Source organism: Cupressus sempervirens, chromosome 10 (assembly GCF_028749045.1).
Source record: "Cupressus sempervirens isolate cs-2001-9-10 chromosome 10, ASM2874904v1, whole genome shotgun sequence".
Classification (NCBI taxonomy): Eukaryota; Viridiplantae; Streptophyta; class Pinopsida; order Cupressales; family Cupressaceae; genus Cupressus; species Cupressus sempervirens.
In genome coordinates, this window is record NC_143127.1 from 262,438,905 (window position 1) to 262,452,281 (window position 13,377).

A 13,377-nucleotide genomic window follows, 5' to 3' on the forward strand; every position below is an offset into this window, starting at 1 on the left:
TTACTATTATAATACGACATACATAATATAATTATTATAATATTACTTATAGCATAATAGTATTATTTTAATATTATTTATTAATATTACTTTATATAAAAGTATCTATTATTATTTAAATTACTTTCCAAAATGGGGACATCACACATGTCTGCTTGGGATTTCATCATTCTTTCATTGATTTTCATTTCAGTATTTAGGTCATTCTACAATATTTCATTTTCTAACCTTAGATTCATGATTTATTCATTTGCATTGGTGAGATGATTAATGAAGTTAGCCTATTGAAGGGATAAATGTTGAATCTCATTATCTTTTCCTTCCATTTCTTCTTTTATATTTTTTTTCTCTTCCATGAGTTCACATAGCCTTACTGACTGAATTTCCTATTCTCTTCTCAACTTCCTTACATCTTCTTGTAGTGAACCATTCTTTTCTAAGAGTTCTTTGATTGCTTCATTGGCTTCATCTGGGTTGCTTGAATGAAGGTCTTCAATTCTTTCTTTAGTGTAGAGATAATCATTCAATTGAATTTCATGATCTTTTGTTCAATTCAAAGATTGAGAGAGTTGCTCATTTTCTTTCTTGAGTTGGGCAATTGCCATTTCCAAATCTAGTTTCTCATTGTCAATAGCCTTGTCAAGTCTAAATATCTCCATGGCCTTTGATCTTTGCTCAAGCTGTTAAAATTTTCTTTGAGAACCTTAGGGTTCTAATACCAATTATTGGAAATATTATGACATACTAAGTTACTAAGAGGGAGGGGTGAATCAATAACTTCTAAAACTTTTATCTTCAATTACCCAATTAATCCTTCACATATATTCTGATCTAATTTCATGCATGAGAAACTAAAAACAAGAAAGCATTCATAACACTTTAACACATAGATTTGGTGACCCAAAAACCTTTCAAATAGAAAGTAAAATTGGGGTGGGGATGATACCCACAAGCTTTAGTACTATATTATAAAGCTGGCCAGTTAAGGCTTACATTGATCACTTCTGATGATCTGCCCTGTTAGGAGCAATAAGGACTACTAGGTCCACCTTATTAAAGGATTTAAAAACATACAATGAAGTATGCACTTGGTAAAGAGATTTACATAAGAATGTTAGGTCTACCTTGTTAAAGTATTTGACTAATCCACTTGTTAGGATGAAGCAGTAGCTAATCTCTGATCTGCAACTTGGTTTGCTAAGTGAGATTCCACTATGTGTATAAATCACCTTATTGTGATAGGTATATCTTTGCAACTCTTTATACTATTGTAGCCTTTGTAATTTTCTCTTCTACTCTTCTCTAATTATATTCAATTCAATGATTTGGATGTGATATAATACATTACATATATCAATCCAATTACACAATTACAAAGTCAGCCATAATACAAGTTTACACAAATGTTACAAAGTTGGCTCAAATGTAGACACTTGAGTTCTAAAGACTGACTTAGTGAGGTTCTAATACTCAACATCCATTGTCAATGCTCAGCATCGTCATGCACTTGCTAGATGTAGAAGCTCAGTCGACATTGATCACTTCCAAGTAGTCTTGAACTCAGTTTGCACTAGTGACTCGGTGAATATTGTGAAACTCAGCATATAAACTGAATCACTTGATTCACACTTCTTGGCTTGGTCAATGCTTGCACTATGAACTCGATATAAACTGAATCACTTGGTTAACATTAAGTAGCTTGATTAACATTGGACTCACATTACATCAACTATGAACTTGATAAGCATTGTGCAACTCAGTTTGCACTGGTAAACTTGACATACACTGAGATGCCCAGTTTACATTGCTAATCTTTATCATAGTTGTATTTGCTCGACACATACTGAAATTTTTCCAAAGGACTCGGTAGCAACTATAGAACTTGGTACCAACTAAAATACTATTAACTATACAATAAGCTTGGTAGATACTGACAATCTGAATAAGTGTATGTCATTACTAACAAACTTGACTGTTATGTCAATAATACATTACTCATTCAAAATATGTCAAATAAATACTAAAAACTTTTGGATTGGAGGATTCAAAACCAATGAGTACACCTATGGTGTTAAGACTCAGGTTGTCAAAGCATGATGATTCAGCTGAAGTAAATCCAACACTATACAAGTGTATGATTGGAAAATTACAAAATGTGGTAGATAGCAACCTTAAATTACATTATCTGTAGGGATAGTTGCAAGATTCTCTGCAAATCCTAGGGAGAATCATTTAATGGTTGTGAAGAGAATAATGAGATATTTGAAAGGAATAGAGGATTATGGTCTATACTATAAGAAAAATGATAAATTTGAATTAAGAGCCTACATTGATGCCGATTGGGTTGGAAACATTGATGCTAGAAGAAGCACCAGTGGAGGAGCATTTTTTCTTAGGCAAGAGACTAGTTACATGGACCAGCAAGAAACAAAATTGCATGTCACAATCTACTGCTAAGGCTAAATATGTTGCTACTATAAATTGCATAAACATTGTATGGATCAAATGGCTACTCAAAGGTATCAAGGAAGAGATCACAAAACTAGTGATACTTTATTGTGATAATACAAGTGTTATCAATATATCAAAAAATCTTGTGATGCACACAAAGACTAAGCACATTACAATCAAGTATCATTACTTGAGAGAGTTAGTACAAGACAAAGAGGTAAAGATATAATATGTCAACACAAAAGAACAAATTGATGACATCTTCACAAAATCATTATCTAAAGTAAATCACGAGTATCTAAGCGGTAAACTAGGGGTGATACCCCTATCAAAAGCTATCTAAGTAACAAAGAAGAGTGGCTTGCATCAAACAAGCTAATGTTCATATGCTACAAATTGATGCAAAGGATCTTACTTTAGGAGCTACCTAAAGTAATCAAAGAACTAAAATTTCAAACCAGTCACAAGAAGGTTGACAAAGGGAGAAACTAAAGAGTTTATATCTGCATATTAAGATGACAAGTCTTTGGCATTTTTGCCAAAGAGGGAGAGATTTACTGATCAAGAGGAAGATATAAAAAGAGATAATACTACCGATCAAAGAGACAATTTCTAATATTGTTGATCTGAGGAAAACACAAGTATGATAAGAGAGATAGAGAAGTACAAGAAAGAGGGATAAATCCTAATATCTACCTAATAAGAGGGAGATATAGTAAAAGGGAGATAAAAGATGAAACTTAGAAGGAGTTATAATTTTTTTTGTAACATATTCAAAAGATGGAAGTTGTTGATAGAGGGAGAGACTTCAATGCAGGGAATTATTCTCTTTTTGGTATTGGTATTGTCTTATTGTTTTAACCTAGTCAGTTTGGTTGAACAAGGTGTTTACCATTTAGTTGATTTGGTTGATTAGTTTGGTTTTCCATCGATGCCAAAGAGAAAGATTGTCAAGAATGGATTGAAGAAGCTAATCAAAGAGGGGGATTGTAAAGGGAGATTGTTGAGAACATACAAGTATGACCAATATGCTTCAATCATTTTTTTGTCATTGATGTCAAATCTGCTATTTGCTGGTAAGACAACTACTTATATAATTTAAGTACTATCACTTAGTTTATTGATGAAGAGGATTTGATCAAAAGATGTAACAAAAATCCTAGAGGAAAGGTTGAGTTATGATTATGAAATGAAGTACAAGAATCAGTTAAGACAATGATGACATGATGTATTAATAATCTACTTAAGGTTACAAAGGCTAGTTACACTAAGAAAGTTTAGAAGAACAAGTTACACAAAGGTTTTCCACCAAGTTTGACCAAGTGAAGAGTAGGTGCCGAACAAAGTCAGCACAAGCTGAGTAGAAAATTAGTTGCAACCAAGTAAAAGTTCATTCTAGTGTATGCCGAGCAAAACAATGAATACTGAGTAAAGTTTAGTTAATACTAAGCACCAGTAAACTTTAGTTCGTGTTGAGTAAATTCATAGTGGATGTCGAGAAATGCAATATGTGTTGAGCATTAGAAGTAAGATAATGTTGAGTGACTGCATTATTTAAAAGATCATGAATTTGATGGATCTAAGTTGAAAAGTTTATTTTCTTGGAATTTGTGAACCAGGTGGAAGATAAGATTGATGAGCTAGTGGCATATAATTCAAGGTAAACTATTTTACACAAATTCAAAGAGGATTCAAGAAGAAGTTTCTAGAAGAGAGATGGAATGTGGGATAGATTCATTGTATCCTACCTAATCCATCCTAACCCTAAATTGGACAATGGAAAATGAGCAAGAAAATATCTTAATTTTCTATTTATAGGAATGGTTGGTCAAAAGAAAAGGGGAGAAGTGCAAGAACTTAAGGAAGACAAGGAGTCAAGGGTTCAGCTTCATCAAGTGACCTAGGAGGAGACTACATTGGCATGCCAAGAACAAGGCTTAAGGATATGAATTCTTGAAGAGTGAACAAGCTATCAGAGCTACAAAGTATGAAGGCCAAGCAGAATTGAGGACTAAAATAGTGATATGTAATCTACAAATGAAGTTGTAAGTTTTATCAGATCAAGCCTTATTGTTACTATCTAACAATTGTATCAGTCTAGGGTAAATCCTTTGGATTAAGGTTGACCTAACAATCATTTATAAATCCCTTAACTGGTTGACATTCCAAGTGAATGGTCTAAAGTACTCTAACAAGGCTCACTCCTAACAAGTTGATTGAAATCCTTTAATAGGGTCACAATTAACAGTGTGTATTGTAACCTTTAACAGGGTTGGCCTTTCACAAGGCATCACTTTAGAAGAGTGAAAAAGGAGTAGCATGTTACTGGAGGTTTTTTCCAAATTGGTTTTTCACATAAATCATTTGCGTCAAATGTGTTGATGAATCTGTTATGTTTCATGTTTACATTTATGCAAGTTGATTTGACAGTATTATACAAGTTTTAAGTGATTACATAATCTTATAGATGCGTGCATGATGAAGATAAATATTTTATGGGTTCACTAAGCTGTAAAAAGTTTTAGTTATACATTTGGACCTTAGATAACTGATTTACTCCCCCCCTAGTTATTCTAAAAGTATTCCAACAGTGTTCATGAAATCATATACTCTTGATTTAACATTTTTTTATTTGTTAAATGAGGGAGGGATGACAGAGGAAGAGGAACACATTGATTCATACAAAGCAATGATTATGCTACAATAGGAACACATGTTTGATATAGCTCATAAGATTTGAATACAAGGAATATAGAGCTTGAAAAAGGGCCTGCAGAGTTGGGTTGCTACCAATTAGTGTACACCTTCTTAAAAAATGATTTGATGAGAAATGTGAGAGATCGATGGATTAATTTTTGATATACTATTTAAATAATATAAACCTATTATATTAAAAATATTAACATCTTTATTTCATACTTTACATATGTTTTTAGATACTAAAGCTTTTAAGATAAGAGAGATAATCTCTTAATATTTTTTGTGCAAATGGAATATCTAACAATATATCAATCACATTGCCCATGCAAGCCATTGTTAGTTCCTATCTTGGAATTGTAACCAAGGTTAACTTTTAACTGATAAATTAAATCTATACTTTTCAGATTAATCAAAATCATTACTTATTAAAAATTATTAAAATTTTAATAATTCATTAGAAATGAGAAATTGTTGGATCAATGACCTATTGAATTGAACTGTAATTTTACCCTATAATAACTAGGGGAGAGGAACTAGTAGTCATGAGGGAAAACTTTGTCAACATGTAGCTGCTACAAGGGATATTGTAAGACAATTTTAAAAAAAAAAAAAAATAGACATTGAACTACCACTAAGGTTTGAAGCTATGAATCATCACACAACTCGATAAAATAGTGCACCTAGTGTGATGTGTCCAAAAAATAACTTTTTAAACATTTAACCAAAGCTTAATCTAAAAAAATCTAATAATTGAATTTAAAATTATCATTTGTTGTTAATAGAATATTGTTTAACTATATGAAATGTAACATATAAGTAACTTAAATGGACCAAATAGATATTATTATTCATAAATATTTTGTATATATAACTTTAATATATAACACAAAAGGACAAATACTTCAACAAAAAAAATAAAAATTGTTGTTATAAAAATAACACATTATTATATAAAATACAACCTATAACCAACACAAAGGGACCATTAGTTGAACACTAAAAGTTTTGACATCTCACACATTTTGTAAAAAAATACAAGGCATTTATTAGTATTCACCTTTTATATTTGCGATGAGACATATTATTGATGTGATTTACTCTATGCATATACATTACTACCCCAATAGTTGCACACATAAGAGTAGTATTTGTAAACTAAGACATCAATGTTTATTTAAGTGAGCATATTATGTTTTGAGTGACACACATATATGAGATAGCTATGATATTTTGTTTGAGAATTTTTTTTTAATTTCACTCATTAATTAATTAATTAATTAATTTTTTTTGTAACATTTATAAGTTTTCATGTGTTCAAGTATTCGTATATTTTTATCAATGTTTGAATTTTTATATATTTACAAATAGATCAATTAATTACAATATATAGTAAAATTTTGTTGAAAGACTGGATTCTATGTTCATAATAGGGTGATCAACTATTGGACCCCGCTCAACTATTGGTTCCTCTCCCCTATATGAATGAGAAATGAAAGGATGGATTCAACTATGGTTATGGTACATTTTAGGTTTTTAGATTATATCAAAGTGATATTAATGGTTTCTCTTTTGGGTAAATAAAGATTATTGTTAGTTCTTACCACAAACTGTAGCAAAGGGTTTAGTTAATCAGTGATTAAAATATGTTTGTTTTGTTCATTTTAATTTAATAAAAAAACATCCTCAAGTTAACAAGGGAAAATAGTTTGTAGACTACTATTGGCTCTACAAAAGGACATTTAGGTTGCACTTCTAAATGTATGTTTTATAATATTAAGAGTGATGCAGAATTTCTCTTTAAAAAAACAACATTTTTGTACTTCTAGATGCATGTTTTACTAGATTAAGAGGGATGTGGATATTCTCTTTTAAAAACTAGGGCCATTTTGATGTCATGGCCATAGCTAAAAAAATTTCCCCTTTTCTTTTATTTATGGAGAAGATTTGCAATCCATTTTGATTGGTGGTCCATGGATGTTTAGTCATTCACCTCTTGATAAAAAAGTGGTAACTAGGATTTTGTCCTAAGGATTAGGCTTCTATTTTCCCCCTATCTAGGTGTGGCTTCCAAAATTTCCTCTTAGAATTTTTCAATGAGGCTTTTTCATAGGATTTGTTGCTTGCTTTATAGATATCACTTCAGATTGATATCATGATGGCTTCCAAGAAGAGATTGGTATATGCTAAAATTTGAGTTAATATTGATCATTTTTCTAATTTGTCTTTAGAGGTTCCTATCAATTCAAAGTTGGTGAGTTAGTTTCTGGTGTACAGTATGAATCCATCTCCTTTGCTTATGTTCATCATAAAAAAATAGGGCATTGGGTGAAGGATTGTAGCATTAATAGGAGAAAGGTAATGCTCTTAACTAAAATCTAGATGAAGAAATTTGTGGATTTAAATAGTATTAATCAAGAGGTGATGATGCTTATTGGTAATGCAAAGACTCTTAATCTATCCAAACATGTTGTCAGTACTAAGGAGAATGTTAATCTTACAAATGAGATTATGGATGTCCCTCTGTTATCAAATAATGTAGCCTACTTTCTTAATCATCTTATTTTAATCCCTATAGTTTTTGTGATCATCAATGGCTTGCCTATGGGTAGGGGGATCCCATATCCCTTTCTTTTCATCTTAATGGAAAAATATCCCAAATTTTTTTTTGAAGTGAAGGTGGGTAGGGGCCCCTTATAGAAGGGGCTTCATCCTTCCTCATTTAGTGTTTCTTTCTCTCATTAACAATTAATTGATGAAACTATTCTAATGGGTGAAATTTTGGTTGCGAATGAAAATAGTTTAAAGAGGTTTTAAACACCTAACTGATGACTTCTAATCAAATATTAGCCCTCCTAAGATTTCTTTCTTTCTTTTTTAATGCCCCTAAAGAGAGATAAGTTAGAACTCTAAACATTTTGGGATGTAAAGTTTTGAACCTTCCATCTATTTGGGGTTTCCCCTCTACTCTTGTACCACTCTGAAGAGATTTCAATATAAGTTGGTAGGTTGGAAATTTCCTCTCTTGAGTCATACATGTGAACTTTATCTCAATAAATCCTTCTTGCAAAATTTGTCAATTTACGCAATGAGCCTCTTTAACATTCCTAAAAAAATTAGAGATAGAATATAACATATTTAGGGGAACTTTTTCTAGATTGGAGTAAAGGATAAAAATAGGATGTATTTGGTCAAGCATGGTCCTAGATGTGTCTTCATAAGAACATTGGAGGACAAATTATGAGGAGTTTAAAAAGATTCAAACAAGCATTATTCGCCAAGCAATTATGGAGATTCTTAAAGGAAAAGAACAAATGGACTTGTAAAGCTAAGGAGAAGTACATTTCATGTTATAATGATGAAAAAAATTCCTTAATGATGATGGAATGATGGAAATTTTCTCTATCTTTTGAAATAAATTATTTATTTCTTTGTGTCCCTAGTTAGTAATTGCAGAAAAGGGATTTTGGAGCTGGTTAAAATATCCTTTTATTAGATGAAATTAATGGATCTTGGATGTCCATCTAGTTTACTCTATCTAGGGAACATGATTTAAAGATACCTATATGTGAAGGTATGGTCATTGGTAGATTATATCTAGGACCTAGAATGGGTTAACTTAGTGATTGTTAATTCAAACCTCAAACCTCTGTAGGTTTCTCTCTCAAAAATGATAATCCCTTCTTAGGCCAATGTGGAAAAAGTGATCATGATGTATGTCACTTTGGATGGTCAAGTTACTAGCTTGTTCAACTGCAATTTATTTTAGTTGACAAATATATTTTGATTCTCTTTTACTTTTTATCATTTCTTTCATTTATTATCTCATAAGAAGAACCCTTCTCAATGGGTGTTGCATAAAGGATTAATCCTTCTTGTTATGGAACTCACTAAAGCATTAGAATTTGTCATTAAACCTAGTATGGATATGGCCAAAAAAGATTCAACTTGCTTTCTAAAGACTCATCATGTGGGTTATAAATGTGTCCCTAATGAGGATTTGGGCAAGGATCAAACTAGTAATAGAATGAATCTTATATATGAGGAAAATTCTCACCTAAAATTTACCATCTTTGATAAAGAGAATTCAGATTATTCCCTCTTTGTTGAATATGTGTTGGACTATTTCATCATTGTAGTTAACATAAAAGGAAAAGGAAAAGGAAAAGTCACAAGCTCCCCTTCAACCATGCAAAAAAGAAAAGAGAAGATCTAAATCTGATCCTCATCTTATGCCAAGAAACCTAAAGGGGATTTGTCTCACATGATCCCCCACTGCATGCACACCATCTACTAATGAGAAGAATTTTTTTTTGACATTTTTTTCATAGTGAATTAAATGGATAATAGTTATTTTTCAGTTCTAAATAAGATTTTATATATATATATATATATATATATATATATATATATATATATATATATATATATATATATATATATATAGAGAGAGAGAGAGAGAGATGGATTAAACTTATTACATTCTTCTTCACAAATCAATTGCATGTGTGCATCCATGTTAATGAAGAAATACCTTTGGAAAATGGTTCTTCTATTCATGATACTATTATCACTAAGAAGAATATTAAGGATATAATGGATGACCATTTACCCTTTTTAATGTGGTTTATTATAGAATTGAATTCCATAAAAATGAAAGGATTTGCTTCCCCAAATACAGCACCAAAAAATTGTTCACCATGATTGAAAATATAGCCAAAGTGGTTGAGAAGAAAAAACACACTCATGAAAAAAAAACACTACCCTTGGGGAGGATGTTCCAAAAAATTTATGAATAGTTAATAGTTGTGTTTTTATGGGTTGAAAAACCATGGAACATATTATGGACCATTTAAAATCCTTGCTTGACAATTGCTTTCAAGTGACAAATGTTGCATGGGACTAAGAAATGGAAAATCTTATCAATAACAATCTTGATCATTAATGAGTGTGATCCCTAGAATCAAGGATAGATTCTCTGTCTATCTAAGGAAATTTGATAAAATACATTTATTTTGTTAGGGGCATTAAATTGGATAAAGTTTTCTTACATATGGATAGAGGTTTCTTCGATAAACATAGAGATTAATTGGATGATAAGGATAGAGAGTATGATTAGCCTAAGAAAGTGAATAATGATACATTAAAATATCACTCTCAACATTGGTGTGGTTATTAAAGTATTACTTTCAAATGGGTTTTAATTGGTCAATATAATCTATAGAAGTCTAAGAGGCATTGACTAGTTTAGAACTAAGATTTTTCATTACCACATATTAACATACTTTTTAAGAATTTGTTTTAATAAAAAATACCTTTGGGTTTTGAAAGGAAAATATGCAAAAGGGAGAAATAGTAAGGGAAATGAATACCACTATTAATGGAAGAAGTAGAATCTAGGTGAGATAAAATATGATACCATTAAATAATTGTTAGCATAAACGTTGATGGTATTCCTTTGGGGGAGTATCCTAAGCATTGGTGAGCATGTAGCATGATTGACATGTTGCATTCATGACTGTGTTTGTCATTAATGATAATATAGTATGGTTTCTATGAAGATTGATAGAGTAGAAGACAAAGATTGTGGTCATATGAACATAGGTTTGATGTTCAAGTTACATGTAGTTAAGGATGTGTTCTATATTGTGTCCTAATGATGAGGTTAAGTGTGCATTGAGTAAGTCAAATTTGTGCAAAAGGTATGGCTGATTTACAAAGAGCATTATAGAGGCATAGTACTTGATAAGCAATTTTTGATGATTGTATTGTATCTCCTAATAGAGATAGAATTGTGATATGTGGATTTATACAATGACAAAGGACATCGGCGAGCACAAATTCTAGAGAAAGAAATGAGATTGCATTTCATAGAGTACAACTGAAGTAGAGTATGTAGCAACAACACACAATTGTAATCAAGTCATGTGGATGAAATAGATGTTGAAGGAAATTGGGATATAATTTTTAGAACATGTTATCATACATTGTGATAACACAAGTACAGTAAGTATGTCTAAGAATCTTGTATTGCATTCTAAGACTAAACATTTATCTATTAAGTATCATGTTTTTGAGAGAAAAATTTGCAGAGAAAGAAATTAAATTGAAGTATGTTAGCACTAAAGATCATATTGCAGATATCTTTATAAAGCCCTTGCCTAAATACACATTTATGTACCTAAGAGGTATGCTTGGGGTTATGCCCCTGCCTACTTCTAAGTAGATAATGTAGAGATTGCATCAGTTCAATGGTACATAACACCATTGTTTGACTGTACTTAATGCTGATGCTTCTTGTGTGAGGGAGTATTTGAGTTGAGCAGAGTCATCAAGGAATCTTGGTAGCTGGTTATGAACAATTTCTTTGGACTCTTGAGATGATTGAAGACTTGGAGAAGATGATTGACATAATGAAGCCTTTTTCATTGATGTTAATGGGGAAGAGAAGTGTACATTAAAAACATCTCCTTAGTATTATGGAGGAAAGATTGCATAGAGAAGCACTGTGTATGGGGTGGGGCAAGATCTTCTAATGGAGTAACGACTGATGGGGACTAACATTGAATGGGGAAGAAGATGAGAGTTGTTTAGTGTGTGAACAATTGATGCAAATACTAAAAGATGCAGAACAAATTAGTATTCCAAAGGTTTTCTGATTTGATTGATGAAGAGGATTTGAAAATAAGAGAACAACAATAGTTATGATAGAGCCTTGTTCTAGTATTCTTGGAACTTAGATATTTATCATCAATGTTTCCATCAATGAAAAGGGGGATATGATTAGCATGAATGTTGATTATATTCCTTTTGAGGGAGTATCCTAAGCATTGGTGAGCATGTAGCATGATTGATGTGTTACATTCAAGACTGTGTTTTTCATTGATGGAAATATAGTATGGTTTTTGTGAAGACTGGTAGAGTAGCAGACAGAGATAGTGGTCATATGAAAAAAAGGTTTGATCTTTAGGTTACACATGGTTAAGAATGTGTTCTACATTATGTATCGATGATGAGGTTAAGTGTACATTGAGTAATTCAAAGTTATGTAGAAGGTATGATTGATTTACAAATAGCATTATAGAGACAAAGTACTTGATAAGCAGTTTCTGATGATTGGACTATATCTCCTAACATAGATAGAATTGTGATATGTGAAGTTATACAATGAAAAAGAATAGTCTAATGGTGATGTCAATCAGTGTGCAAAATATGGAGTCACATATGTGAGAAGTTGTATTGACCATGAGCCAATAGTGTTATGTGTTTGCAAAATAATTAATTTTCTTAATGTGGTCCTATTATAATTAATTGGAAAATCCTCAAGCTTGACTCAAGGAATTGTTTTGAGGACATGGTGTCAAGAAAATATGTCTTCCTTGTTTGCCAAATGTGAGTGTGATTGAATAAGTATGAACAAGAGTAGAGTATTTGGTAAATGTGAGTAAGAGATCTAAGGGATCATTGGATGCAAAAAAATTTATTTGGTTTCGAGATTAGAAGAAGAGAAGTAGAATAGTCTGGTTGACAGGACAAATGAAGAGGAAGTACAATTCATTTCTATTATTCTACAAGGAATAATACAAAGATCATTTGGATAGTGGGTTCATTGGTCTTTCCCCTGAAGCTGTTTGGATAGTGGGTCCATCTGCTTTCTACAAATCCTAATAGGGTTGGAATCTCCTTATAGGGATTCAAAGTCTCCTAATAGGGACTAATATGTAATGAATATTGACCCCTAATAGGGTCCATCCTCTAATAAGGAATATTTACATTAGTACATTATTTTGTGGGTACCATCCCCACTAGGGTTTTCCCTCTAATCAAGGTTTTCCCTAGTGAACATATCTTGTGTTATTGTGTATGAGTATCTTGTTATGGTTTTTGATATATATTGCTTATATAAGGTTGATAATTGTAATAATAGTTGGATAATTGTTTCATATCCTCCCCCTGCCATCTTAGTTATATTAGTGGACTTTGTATTCAAACAATAATATGTGATTAAATATATAGATGTGAAATGCACTTTTAGTAAAGGAAAATATCTATTTTAATCCAAATGTGTATGACTCACCCAAGTAATAGGCTAGGGATCATTAATGTGGTGATGATAAAAGAAAGAAGAGCAAGGAAAATAGTGTAGAATATTTTTAAGGTTTAGAGGTTTTACCACTAGCCTTGTACAGGTATCAAGTTTGATGGTAAGAATATTCAAGAATATGGGTT